The sequence below is a fragment of the Petromyzon marinus genome, unplaced genomic scaffold (assembly GCF_048934315.1).
Source record: "Petromyzon marinus isolate PM22_M1 ecotype Great Lakes invasive population unplaced genomic scaffold, UKy_Petmar_22M1.pri1.0 PM_G_Scaffold_20, whole genome shotgun sequence".
Taxonomy (NCBI): domain Eukaryota; kingdom Metazoa; phylum Chordata; class Hyperoartia; order Petromyzontiformes; family Petromyzontidae; genus Petromyzon; species Petromyzon marinus.
The window spans coordinates 698,783-712,579 of NW_027422762.1; positions in this window are offsets into that span (position 1 = coordinate 698,783).

Consider the following 13,797-nt stretch of genomic DNA (forward strand, 5'->3'; position numbering starts at 1 on the left):
ATAAGCCTATTTAATAAGCCTATTTAATAAGCCTATTTAATAGGCCTATTTAATAAGTCTAAGTTGCTGAAATCAGCCTATTTAATAAGCCTATTTAATAGGCCTATTTAATAAGTCTAAGTTGCTGAAATAAGCCTATTTAATAAGCCTAAGTTGCTGAATGAGCCTATTTAATAAGCCTAAGGTGCTGAAATAAGCCTATTTAATAAGCCTAAGTTGCTGAATAAGCCTATTTAATAAGCTTAAGTTGCTGAATAAACCTACTTAATAAGTCTAAGTTGCTGAAATAAGCCTATTTAATAAGGCTATTTAATAAGCCTAAGTTGCTGAATAAGCCTATTTAATAAGACTAAATTGCTGAAATAAGGCTATTTAATAAGCCTACGTTGCTGAAATAAGGCTATTTAATAAGTTTAAATTGCTGAAATAAGCCTATTTAATAAGCCTAAGTTGCTGAAATAAACCTATTTAATGAGGCTATTTAATGAGCCTAAGTTGCTGAAATAAGCCTATTTAATAAGCCTAAGTTTCTGAACTAAGCCTATTTAAAAAGGTATATTTAATAAGTCTAAGTTGCTGAAATAAACCTATTTAAAAATGCTATTTAATAAGCCTAAGTTGCTGAAATAAACCTGTTTAATAAGGCTATTTAATAAGCATAAGTTGCTGAAATAAGCTTATTTAATAAGCCTAAGTTGCTGAAATAAGCCTATTTAATAAGGCTATTTAATAAGTCTAAGTTGCTGAAATAAACCTATTTAATAAGCCTAAGTTGCTAAAATAAGCCTATTTAATTAGTCTATTTAATAAGTCTATTTAATAAGCCTATTTAATAAGCCTATTTAATAAGCCTATTTAATAAGCCTATTTAATACGCCTATTTAATAAACATATTTAATAAGTATTTAATGAGCCTATTTAATACGTCTATTTAATAAGCCTTTTTAAAAAGCCTATTTAATAAGTCTATTTAATAAGCCTATTTAATACGTCTATTTAATAAGTCTATTTAATAAGCCTACTTAATAAGTATTTAATGAGCCTATTTAATAAACCTATTTATTGAGCCTATTTAATAAGCCTATTTATTGAGCTTATTTAATAAGCCTATTTATTGAGCCTATTTAATACGCCTATTTATTTAGCCTATTTAATAAGCCTATTTAATAAGTCTATTTAATAAGCCTATTTAATGAGCCTATTTAATACGCCTATTTATTGAGCCTATTTAATAAGCCTATTTAATAAGCCTATTTATTGAGCCTATTTAATAAGTCTATTTAATAAGCCTATTTAATAAGCCTATTTAATAAGTATTTAATGAGCCTATTTAATAAGTCTATTTAATAAGCCTATTTGATAGGCCTATTTAATAAGTCTAAGTTGCTGAAATAAGCCTATTTAATAAGCCTAAGTTTCTGAATGAGCCTATTTAATAAGCCTAAGTTGCTGAAATAAGCCTATTTAATAAGCCTAAGTTGCTGAATAGGCCTATTTAATAAGCCTAAGTTGCTGAATAAACCTATTTAATAAGTCTAAGTTGCTGAATAAGCCTATTTAATAAGCCTAAGTTGCTGAAATAAGCCTATTTAATAAGTCTAAGTTGCTGAAATAAGGCTATTTAATAAGCCTAAGTTGCTGAAATAAGCCTATTTAATAAGCCTAAGTTGCTGAAATAAGGCTATTTAATAAGTCTAAGTTGCTGAAATAAACCTATTTAATAAGCCTAAGTTGCTAAAATAAGCCTATTTAATGAGGCTATTTAATAAGTCTATTTAATAAGCCTATTTATTAAGCCTATTTAATAAGCTTATTTAAAAAGCCTATTTAATACGCCTATTTAATAAACATATTTAATAAGTATTTAATGAGCCTATTTAATAAGTCTATTTAATAAGCCTTTTTAATAAGCCTATTTAATAAGTCTATTTAATAAGCCTATTTAATAAGTATTTAATGAGCCTATTTAATGAGCCTATTTATTGAGCCTATTTAATAAGCCTATTTATTGAGCCTATTTAATAAGCATATTTATTGAGCCTATTTAATAAGCCTTTTTAATAAGCGTATTTAATAAGCCTATTTAATAAGCCTATTTAATAAGCCTATTTAATAAGTATTTAATGAGCCTATTTAATAAGCCTATTTATTGAGCCTATTTAATAAGCCTATTTATTGAGCCTATTTAATAAACCTATTTATTGAGCCTATTTAATAACCCTATTTATTGAGCCTATTTAATAAGCCTATTTAATAAGTCTATTTAATAAGCCTATTTAATAAGCCTATTTAATAAGCCTATCTATTGAGCCTATTTAATAAGCCTATTTAATAAGCCTATTTATTGAGCCTATTTAATAAGTCTATTTAATAAGCCTATTTAATAAGCCTATTTAATAAGTATTTAATGAGCCTATTTAATAAGTCTATTTAATAAGCCTATTAAATAGGCCTATTTAATAAGTCTAAGTTGCTGAAATAAGCCTATTTAATAAGTCTATTTTTCTGAATGAGCCTATTTAATAAGCCTAAGTTGCTGAAATAAGCCTATTTAATAAGCCTAAGTTGCTGAATAAGCCTATTTAATAAGCCTAAGTTGCTGAAATAAGCCTATTTAATAAATCTAAGTTGCTGAAATGAGGCTATTTAATAAGCCTAAGTTGCTGAAATAAGCCTAGTTAATAAGCCTAAGTTGTGAAAAATAAGGCTATTTAATAAGTCTAAGTTCCTGAAATAAGCCTATTTAATAAGCCTAAGTTGCTGAAATAAGTATATTTAATAAGCATAAGTTGCTGAAATAAGCCTATTTAATGAGTCTAAGTTGCTGAAATAAGGCTATTTAATAAGTCTAAGTTGCTGAAATAAGCCTTTTTAATCAGCGTAAGTTGCTGAAAAAAGCCTATTTAATAAGCCCAATTTGCTGAAATAAGCCTACTTAATTAGGCTATTTAATAAGCCTAAGTTGCTCAAATAAGCCTATTTAATGAGGATATTTAATAAGTCTATTTAATAAGCCTATTTATTAAGCCTATTTAATAAGTCTATTTAATAAGCCTATTTAATAAGTATTTAATGAGCCTATTTAATGAGCCTATTTATTGAGCCTATTTAATAAGCCTATTTATTGAGCCTATTTAATAAGCCTATTTAATAAGTCTATTTAATAAGCCTATTTAATAAGCCTATTTAACACGCCTATTTATTGAGCCTATTTAATAAGCCTATTTAATAAGCCTATTTATTGAGCCTATTTAATACGTCTATTTAATAAGCCTATTTAATAAGCCTATTTATTAAGTATTTAATGAGCCTATTTAATAAGTCTATTTAATAAGCCTATTTAATAAGGCTATTTAATGAGCCTAAGTTGCTGAAATAAGCCTATTTAATAAGCCTATTTAATAGGCCTATTTAATAAGCCTATTTATTGAGCCTATTTAATGAGCCAATTTATTGAGCCTATTTAATAAGTCTATTTAATAAGCCTATTTAATAAGCCTATTTAATAAGCCTATTTAATAAGCCTATTTATTGAGCCTATTTAATAAGTCTATTTAATAAGCCGATTTAATAAGCCTATTTAATAAGTATTTAATAAGTCTATTTAATAAGCCTATTTAATAAGCCTATTTAATAAGTATTTAATGAGCCTATTTAATAAGTCTATTTCATAAGCCTATTTAATAGGCCTATTTAATAAGTCTAAGTTGCTGAAATAAGCCTATTTAATAAGCCTAAGTTTCTGAATGAGCCTATTTAATAAGCCTAAGTTGCTGAAATAAGCCTATTTAATAAGCCTAAGTTGCTGAATAAGCCTATTTAATAAGCCTAAGTTGCTGAAATAAGCCTATTTAATAAGTCTAAGTTGCTGAAATGAGGCTATTTAATAAGCCTAAGTTGCTGAAATAAACCTATTTAATAAGCCTAAGTTGTGAAAAATAAGGCTATTTAATAAGTCTAAGTTCCTGAAATAAGCCTATTTAATAAGCCTAAGTTGCTGAAATAATTATATTTAATAAGCATAAGTTGCTGAAATAAGCCTATTTAATGAGTCTAAGTTGCTGAAATAAGGCTATTTAATAAGTCTAAGTTGCTGAAATAAGCCTTTTTAATCAGCATAAGTTGCTGAAATAAGCCTATTTAATAAGCCCAAGTTGCTGAAATAAGCCTACTTAATTAGGCTATTTAATAAGTCTAAGTTGCTGAAATAAGCCTATTTAATAAGCGTAAGTTGCTGAAATAAGGCTATGTAATAAGTCTAAGTTGCTGAAATAAGCCTATTTAATAAGCCTAAGTTGCTGAAATAAGCCTATTTAATAAGCCTATTTACTAAGCCTAAGTTGCTGAAATAAGCCTATTTAATAAGCCTATTTAATAAGCCTATTTAATAGGCCTATTTAATAAGTCTAAGTTGCTGAAATCAGCCTATTTAATAAGCCTATTTAATAGGCCTATTTAATAAGTCTAAGTTGCTGAAATAAGCCTATTTAATAAGCCTAAGTTGCTGAATGAGCCTATTTAATAAGCCTAAGGTGCTGAAATAAGCCTATTTAATAAGCCTAAGTTGCTGAATAAGCCTATTTAATAAGCTTAAGTTGCTGAATAAACCTACTTAATAAGTCTAAGTTGCTGAAATAAGCCTATTTAATAAGGCTATTTAATAAGCCTAAGTTGCTGAATAAGCCTATTTAATAAGACTAAATTGCTGAAATAAGGCTATTTAATAAGCCTACGTTGCTGAAATAAGGCTATTTAATAAGTTTAAATTGCTGAAATAAGCCTATTTAATAAGCCTAAGTTGCTGAAATAAACCTATTTAATGAGGCTATTTAATGAGCCTAAGTTGCTGAAATAAGCCTATTTAATAAGCCTAAGTTTCTGAACTAAGCCTATTTAAAAAGGTATATTTAATAAGTCTAAGTTGCTGAAATAAACCTATTTAAAAATGCTATTTAATAAGCCTAAGTTGCTGAAATAAACCTGTTTAATAAGGCTATTTAATAAGCATAAGTTGCTGAAATAAGCTTATTTAATAAGCCTAAGTTGCTGAAATAAGCCTATTTAATAAGGCTATTTAATAAGTCTAAGTTGCTGAAATAAACCTATTTAATAAGCCTAAGTTGCTAAAATAAGCCTATTTAATTAGTCTATTTAATAAGTCTATTTAATAAGCCTATTTAATAAGCCTATTTAATAAGCCTATTTAATAAGCCTATTTAATACGCCTATTTAATAAACATATTTAATAAGTATTTAATGAGCCTATTTAATACGTCTATTTAATAAGCCTTTTTAAAAAGCCTATTTAATAAGTCTATTTAATAAGCCTATTTAATACGTCTATTTAATAAGTCTATTTAATAAGCCTACTTAATAAGTATTTAATGAGCCTATTTAATAAGCCTATTTATTGAGCCTATTTAATAAGCCTATTTATTGAGCTTATTTAATAAGCCTATTTATTGAGCCTATTTAATACGCCTATTTATTTAGCCTATTTAATAAGCCTATTTAATAAGTCTATTTAATAAGCCTATTTAATGAGCCTATTTAATACGCCTATTTATTGAGCCTATTTAATAAGCCTATTTAATAAGCCTATTTATTGAGCCTATTTAATAAGTCTATTTAATAAGCCTATTTAATAAGCCTATTTAATAAGTATTTAATGAGCCTATTTAATAAGTCTATTTAATAAGCCTATTTGATAGGCCTATTTAATAAGTCTAAGTTGCTGAAATAAGCCTATTTAATAAGCCTAAGTTTCTGAATGAGCCTATTTAATAAGCCTAAGTTGCTGAAATAAGCCTATTTAATAAGCCTAAGTTGCTGAATAGGCCTATTTAATAAGCCTAAGTTGCTGAATAAACCTATTTAATAAGTCTAAGTTGCTGAATAAGCCTATTTAATAAGCCTAAGTTGCTGAAATAAGCCTATTTAATAAGTCTAAGTTGCTGAAATAAGGCTATTTAATAAGCCTAAGTTGCTGAAATAAGCCTATTTAATAAGCCTAAGTTGCTGAAATAAGGCTATTTAATAAGTCTAAGTTGCTGAAATAAGCCATTTTAATAAGCCTCAGTTGCTAAAATAAGCCTATTTAATGAGGCTATTTAATAAGTCTATTTAATAAGCCTTTTTAATAAGCTTATTTAATAAGCCTATTTAATAAGCCTATTTAATAAATCTATTTAATAAGCCTATTTAATAAATATTTAATGAGCCTATTTAATAAGCCTATTTAATAAGGCAATTTAATGAGCCTAAGTTGCTGAAATAAGCCTATTTAATAAGCCTATTTGATAGGCCTATTTAATAAGTCTAAGTTGCTGAAATAAGCCTATTTAATAAGCCTAAGTTTCTGAATGAGCCTATTTAATAAGCCTAAGTTGCTGAAATAAGCCTATTTAATAAGCCTAAGTTGCTGAATAGGCCTATTTAATAAGCCTAAGTTGCTGAATAAACCTATTTAATAAGGCTATTTAATAAGCCTAAGTTGCTGAATAAGCCTATTTAATAAGACTAAATGGCTGAAATAAGGCTATTTAATAAGCCTACGTTGCTGAAATAAGGCTATTTAATAAGCTTAAGTTGCTGAATAAACCTATTTAATAAGTCTAAGTTGCTGAAATAAGCCTATTTAATAAGGCTATTTAATAAGCCTAAGTTGCTGAATAAGCCTATTTAATAAGACTAAATGGCTGAAATAAGGCTATTTAATAAGCCTACGTTGCTGAAATAAGGCTATTTAATAAGTTTAAGTTGCTGAAATAAGCCTATTTAATAAGCCTAAGTTGCTGAAATAAACCTATTTAATGAGGCTATTTAATGAGCCTAAGTTGCTGAAATAAGCCTATTTAATAAGCCTAAGTTTCTGAACTAAGCCTATTTAAAAACGTATATTTAATAAGTCTAAGTTGCTGAAATAAACCTATTTAAAAATGCTATTTAATAAGCCTAAGTTGCTGAAATAAACCTGTTTAATAAGGCTATTTAATAAGCATAAGTTGCTGAAATAAGCTTATTTAATAAGCCTAAGTTGCTGAAATAAGCCTATTTAATAAGGCTATTTAATAAGTCTATTTAATAAGCCTTTTTAATAAGCTTATTTAATAAGCCTATTTAATAAGCCTATTTAATAAATCTATTTAATAAGCCTATTTAATAAATATTTAATGAGCCTATTTAATAAGCCTATTTAATAAGGCAATTTAATGAGCCTAAGTTGCTGAAATAAGCCTATTTAATAAGCCTATTTGATAGGCCTATTTAATAAGTCTAAGTTGCTGAAATAAGCCTATTTAATAAGCCTAAGTTTCTGAATGAGCCTATTTAATAAGCCTAAGTTGCTGAAATAAGCCTATTTAATAAGCCTAAGTTGCTGAATAGGCCTATTTAATAAGCCTAAGTTGCTGAATAAACCTATTTAATAAGTCTAAGTTGCTGAATAAGCCTATTTAATAAGCCTAAGTTGCTGAAATAAGCCTATTTAATAAGTCTAAGTTGCTGAAATAAGGCTATTTAATAAGCCTAAGTTGCTGAAATAAGCCTATTTAATAAGCCTAAGTTGCTGAAATAAGGCTATTTAATAAGTCTAAGTTGCTGAAATAAGCCATTTTAATAAGCCTAAGTTGCTAAAATAAGCCTATTTAATGAGGCTATTTAATAAGTCTATTTAATAAGCCTTTTTAATAAGCTTATTTAATAAGCCTATTTAATAAGCCTATTTAATAAGCCTATTTAATAAGTCTATTTAATAAGCCTAAGTTGCTGAAATAAGTATATTTAATAAGCATAAGTTGCTGAAATAAGCCTATTTAATGAGTCTAAGTTGCTGAAATAAGGCTATTTAATAAGTCTAAGTTGCTGAAATAAGCCTTTTTAATCAGCGTAAGTTGCTGAAATAAGCCTATTTAATAAGCCCAAGTTGCTGAAATAAGCCTACTTAATTAGGCTATTTAATAAGCCTAAGTTGCTGAAATAAGCCTATTTAATAAGCGTAAGTTGCTGAAATAAGGCTATTTAATAAGTCTAAGTTGCTGAAATAAGCCTATTTTAATAAGCCTAAGTTGCTGAAATAAGCCTATTTAATAAGCCTATTTACTAAGCCTAAGTTGCTGAAATAAGCCTATTTAATAAGCCTATTTAATAAGCCTATTTAATAGGCCTATTTAATAAGTCTAAGTTGCTGAAATCAGCCTATTTAATAAGCCTATTTAATAGGCCTATTTAATAAGTCTAAGTTGCTGAAATAAGCCTATTTAATAAGCCTAAGTTGCTGAATGAGCCTATTTAATAAGCCTAAGTTGCTGAAATAAGCCTATTTAATAAGCCTAAGTTGCTGAATAAGCCTATTTAATAAGCTTAAGTTGCTGAATAAACCTATTTAATAAGTCTAAGTTGCTGAAATAAGCCTATTTAATAAGGCTATTTAATAAGCCTAAGTTGCTGAATAAGCCTATTTAATAAGACTAAATGGCTGAAATAAGGCTATTTAATAAGCCTACGTTGCTGAAATAAGGCTATTTAATAAGTTTAAGTTGCTGAAATAAGCCTATTTAATAAGCCTAAGTTGCTGAAATAAACCTATTTAATGAGGCTATTTAATGAGCCTAAGTTGCTGAAATAAGCCTATTTAATAAGCCTAAGTTTCTGAACTAAGCCTATTTAAAAACGTATATTTAATAAGTCTAAGTTGCTGAAATAAACCTATTTAAAAATGCTATTTAATAAGCCTAAGTTGCTGAAATAAACCTGTTTAATAAGGCTATTTAATAAGCATAAGTTGCTGAAATAAGCTTATTTAATAAGCCTAAGTTGCTGAAATAAGCCTATTTAATAAGGCTATTTAATAAGTCTAAGTTGCTGAAATAAACCTATTTAATAAGCCTAAGTTGCTAAAATAAGCCTATTTAATTAGTCTATTTAATAAGTCTATTTAATAAGCCTATTTAATAAGCCTATTTAATAAGCCTATTTAAATCGCCTATTTAATAAACATATTTAATAAGTATTTAATGAGCCTATTTAATACGTCTATTTAATAAGCCTTTTAAAAAAGCCTATTTAATAAGTCTATTTAATAAGCCTATTTAATACGTCTATTTAATAAGTCTATTTAATAAGCCTATTTAATAAGTATTTAATGAGACTATTTAATAAGCCTATTTATTGAGCCTATTTAATAAGCCTATTTATTGAGCCTATTTAATAAGCCTATTTATTGAGCCTATTTAATAAGCCTATTTATTGAGCCTATTTAATAAGCCTATTTAATACGTCTTTTTAATAAGCCTATTTAATAAGCCTATTTAATGAGCCTATTTATTGAGCCTATTTAATAAGCCTATTTAATATGCCTATTTATTGAGCCTATTTAATAAGTCTATTTAATAAGCCTATTTAATGAGCCTATTTAATAAGTATTTAATGAGCCTATTTAATAAGTCTATTTAATAAGCCTATTTAATAGGCCTATTTAATAAGTCTAAGTTGCTGAAATAAGCCTATTTAATCAGCCTATTTAATACGCCTATTTAATAAGTCTAAGTTGCTGAAATAAGCCTATTTAATAAGCCTAAGTTGCTGAATGAGCCTATTTAATAAGCCTAAGGTGCTGAAATAAGCCTATTTAATAAGCCTAAGTTGCTGAATAAGCCTATTTAATAAGCTTAAGTTGCTGAATAAACCTACTTAATAAGTCTAAGTTGCTGAAATAAGCCTATTTAATAAGGCTATTTAATAAGCCTAAGTTGCTGAATAAGCCTATTTAATAAGACTAAATTGCTGAAATAAGGCTATTTAATAAGCCTACGTTGCTGAAATAAGGCTATTTAATAAGTTTAAATTGCTGAAATAAGCCTATTTAATAAGCCTAAGTTGCTGAAATAAACCTATTTAATGAGGCTATTTAATGAGCCTAAGTTGCTGAAATAAGCCTATTTAATAAGCCTAAGTTTCTGAACTAAGCCTATTTAAAAAGGTATATTTAATAAGTCTAAGTTGCTGAAATAAACCTATTTAAAAATGCTATTTAATAAGCCTAAGTTGCTGAAATAAACCTGTTTAATAAGGCTATTTAATAAGCATAAGTTGCTGAAATAAGCTTATTTAATAAGCCTAAGTTGCTGAAATAAGCCTATTTAATAAGGCTATTTAATAAGTCTAAGTTGCTGAAATAAACCTATTTAATAAGCCTAAGTTGCTAAAATAAGCCTATTTAATAAGCCTAAGTTGCTGAATAGGCCTATTTAATAAGCCTAAGTTGCTGAATAAACCTATTTAATAAGTCTAAGTTGCTGAATAAGCCTATTTAATAAGCCTAAGTTGCTGAAATAAGCCTATTTAATAAGTCTAAGTTGCTGAAATAAGGCTATTTAATAAGCCTAAGTTGCTGAAATAAGCCTATTTAATAAGCCTAAGTTGCTGAAATAAGGCTATTTAATAAGTCTAAGTTGCTGAAATAAGCCATTTTAATAAGCCTAAGTTGCTAAAATAAGCCTATTTAATGAGGCTATTTAATAAGTCTATTTAATAAGCCTTTTTAATAAGCTTATTTAATAAGCCTATTTAATAAGCCTATTTAATAAGCCTATTTAATAAGTCTATTTAATAAGCCTAAGTTGCTGAAATAAGTATATTTAATAAGCATAAGTTGCTGAAATAAGCCTATTTAATGAGTCTAAGTTGCTGAAATAAGGCTATTTAATAAGTCTAAGTTGCTGAAATAAGCCTTTTTAATCAGCGTAAGTTGCTGAAATAAGCCTATTTAATAAGCCCAAGTTGCTGAAATAAGCCTACTTAATTAGGCTATTTAATAAGCCTAAGTTGCTGAAATAAGCCTATTTAATAAGCGTAAGTTGCTGAAATAAGGCTATTTAATAAGTCTAAGTTGCTGAAATAAGCCTATTTTAATAAGCCTAAGTTGCTGAAATAAGCCTATTTAATAAGCCTATTTACTAAGCCTAAGTTGCTGAAATAAGCCTATTTAATAAGCCTATTTAATAAGCCTATTTAATAGGCCTATTTAATAAGTCTAAGTTGCTGAAATCAGCCTATTTAATAAGCCTATTTAATAGGCCTATTTAATAAGTCTAAGTTGCTGAAATAAGCCTATTTAATAAGCCTAAGTTGCTGAATGAGCCTATTTAATAAGCCTAAGTTGCTGAAATAAGCCTATTTAATAAGCCTAAGTTGCTGAATAAGCCTATTTAATAAGCTTAAGTTGCTGAATAAACCTATTTAATAAGTCTAAGTTGCTGAAATAAGCCTATTTAATAAGGCTATTTAATAAGCCTAAGTTGCTGAATAAGCCTATTTAATAAGACTAAATGGCTGAAATAAGGCTATTTAATAAGCCTACGTTGCTGAAATAAGGCTATTTAATAAGTTTAAGTTGCTGAAATAAGCCTATTTAATAAGCCTAAGTTGCTGAAATAAACCTATTTAATGAGGCTATTTAATGAGCCTAAGTTGCTGAAATAAGCCTATTTAATAAGCCTAAGTTGCTGAAATAAGGCTATTTAATAAGCCTAAGTTGCTGAAATAAGCCTATTTAATAAGCCTACGTTGCTGAAATAAGGCTATTTAATAAGTCTAAGTTGCTGAAATAAGCCATTTTAATAAGCCTCAGTTGCTAAAATAAGCCTATTTAATGAGGCTATTTAATAAGTCTATTTAATAAGCCTTTTTAATAAGCTTATTTAATAAGCCTATTTAATAAGCCTATTTAATAAATCTATTTAATAAGCCTATTTAATAAATATTTAATGAGCCTATTTAATAAGCCTATTTAATAAGGCAATTTAATGAGCCTAAGTTGCTGAAATAAGCCTATTTAATAAGCCTATTTGATAGGCCTATTTAATAAGTCTAAGTTGCTGAAATAAGCCTATTTAATAAGCCTAAGTTTCTGAATGAGCCTATTTAATAAGCCTAAGTTGCTGAAATAAGCCTATTTAATAAGCCTAAGTTGCTGAATAGGCCTATTTAATAAGCCTAAGTTGCTGAATAAACCTATTTAATAAGTCTAAGTTGCTGAATAAGCCTATTTAATAAGCCTAAGTTGCTGAAATAAGCCTATTTAATAAGTCTAAGTTGCTGAAATAAGGCTATTTAATAAGCCTAAGTTGCTGAAATAAGCCTATTTAATAAGCCTAAGTTGCTGAAATAAGGCTATTTAATAAGTTTAAGTTGCTGAAATAAGCCATTTTAATAAGCCTAAGTTGCTAAAATAAGCCTATTTAATGAGGCTATTTAATAAGTCTATTTAATAAGCCTTTTTAATAAGCTTATTTAATAAGCCTATTTAATAAGCCTATTTAATAAGCCTATTTAATAAGTCTATTTAATAAGCCTAAGTTGCTGAAATAAGTATATTTAATAAGCATAAGTTGCTGAAATAAGCCTATTTAATGAGTCTAAGTTGCTGAAATAAGGCTATTTAATAAGTCTAAGTTGCTGAAATAAGCCTTTTTAATCAGCATAAGTTGCTGAAATAAGCCTATTTAATAAGCCCAAGTTGCTGAAATAAGCCTACTTAATTAGGCTATTTAATAAGCCTAAGTTGCTGAAATAAGCCTATTTAATAAGCGTAAGTTGCTGAAATAAGGCTATTTAATAAGTCTAAGTTGCTGAAATAAGCCTATTTTAATAAGCCTAAGTTGCTGAAATAAGCCTATTTAATAAGCCTATTTACTAAGCCTAAGTTGCTGAAATAAGCCTATTTAATAAGCCTATTTAATAAGCCTATTTAATAGGCCTATTTAATAAGTCTAAGTTGCTGAAATCAGCCTATTTAATAAGCCTATTTAATAGGCCTATTTAATAAGTCTAAGTTGCTGAAATAAGCCTATTTAATAAGCCTAAGTTGCTGAATGAGCCTATTTAATAAGCCTAAGTTGCTGAAATAAGCCTATTTAATAAGCCTAAGTTGCTGAATAAGCCTATTTAATAAGCTTAAGTTGCTGAATAAACCTATTTAATAAGTCTAAGTTGCTGAAATAAGCCTATTTAATAAGGCTATTTAATAAGCCTAAGTTGCTGAATAAGCCTATTTAATAAGACTAAATGGCTGAAATAAGGCTATTTAATAAGCCTACGTTGCTGAAATAAGGCTATTTAATAAGTTTAAGTTGCTGAAATAAGCCTATTTAATAAGCCTAAGTTGCTGAAATAAACCTATTTAATGAGGCTATTTAATGAGCCTAAGTTGCTGAAATAAGCCTATTTAATAAGCCTAAGTTTCTGAATGAGCCTATTTAATAAGCCTAAGTTGCTGAAATAAGCCTATTTAATAAGCCTAAGTTGCTGAATAGGCCTATTTAATAAGCCTAAGTTGCTGAATAAACCTATTTAATAAGTCTAAGTTGCTGAATAAGCCTATTTAATAAGCCTAAGTTGCTGAAATAAGCCTATTTAATAAGTCTAAGTTGCTGAAATAAGGCTATTTAATAAGCCTAAGTTGCTGAAATAAGCCTATTTAATAAGCCTAAGTTGCTGAAATAAGGCTATTTAATAAGTCTAAGTTGCTGAAATAAGCCATTTTAATAAGCCTCAGTTGCTAAAATAAGCCTATTTAATGAGGCTATTTAATAAGTCTATTTAATAAGCCTTTTTAATAAGCTTATTTAATAAGCCTATTTAATAAGCCTATTTAATAAATCTATTTAATAAGCCTATTTAATAAATATTTAATGAGCCTATTTAATAAGCCTATTTAATAAGGCAATTTAATGAGCCTAAGTTGCTGAAATAAGCCTATTTAATAAGCCTATTTGATAGGCCTATTTAATAAGTCTA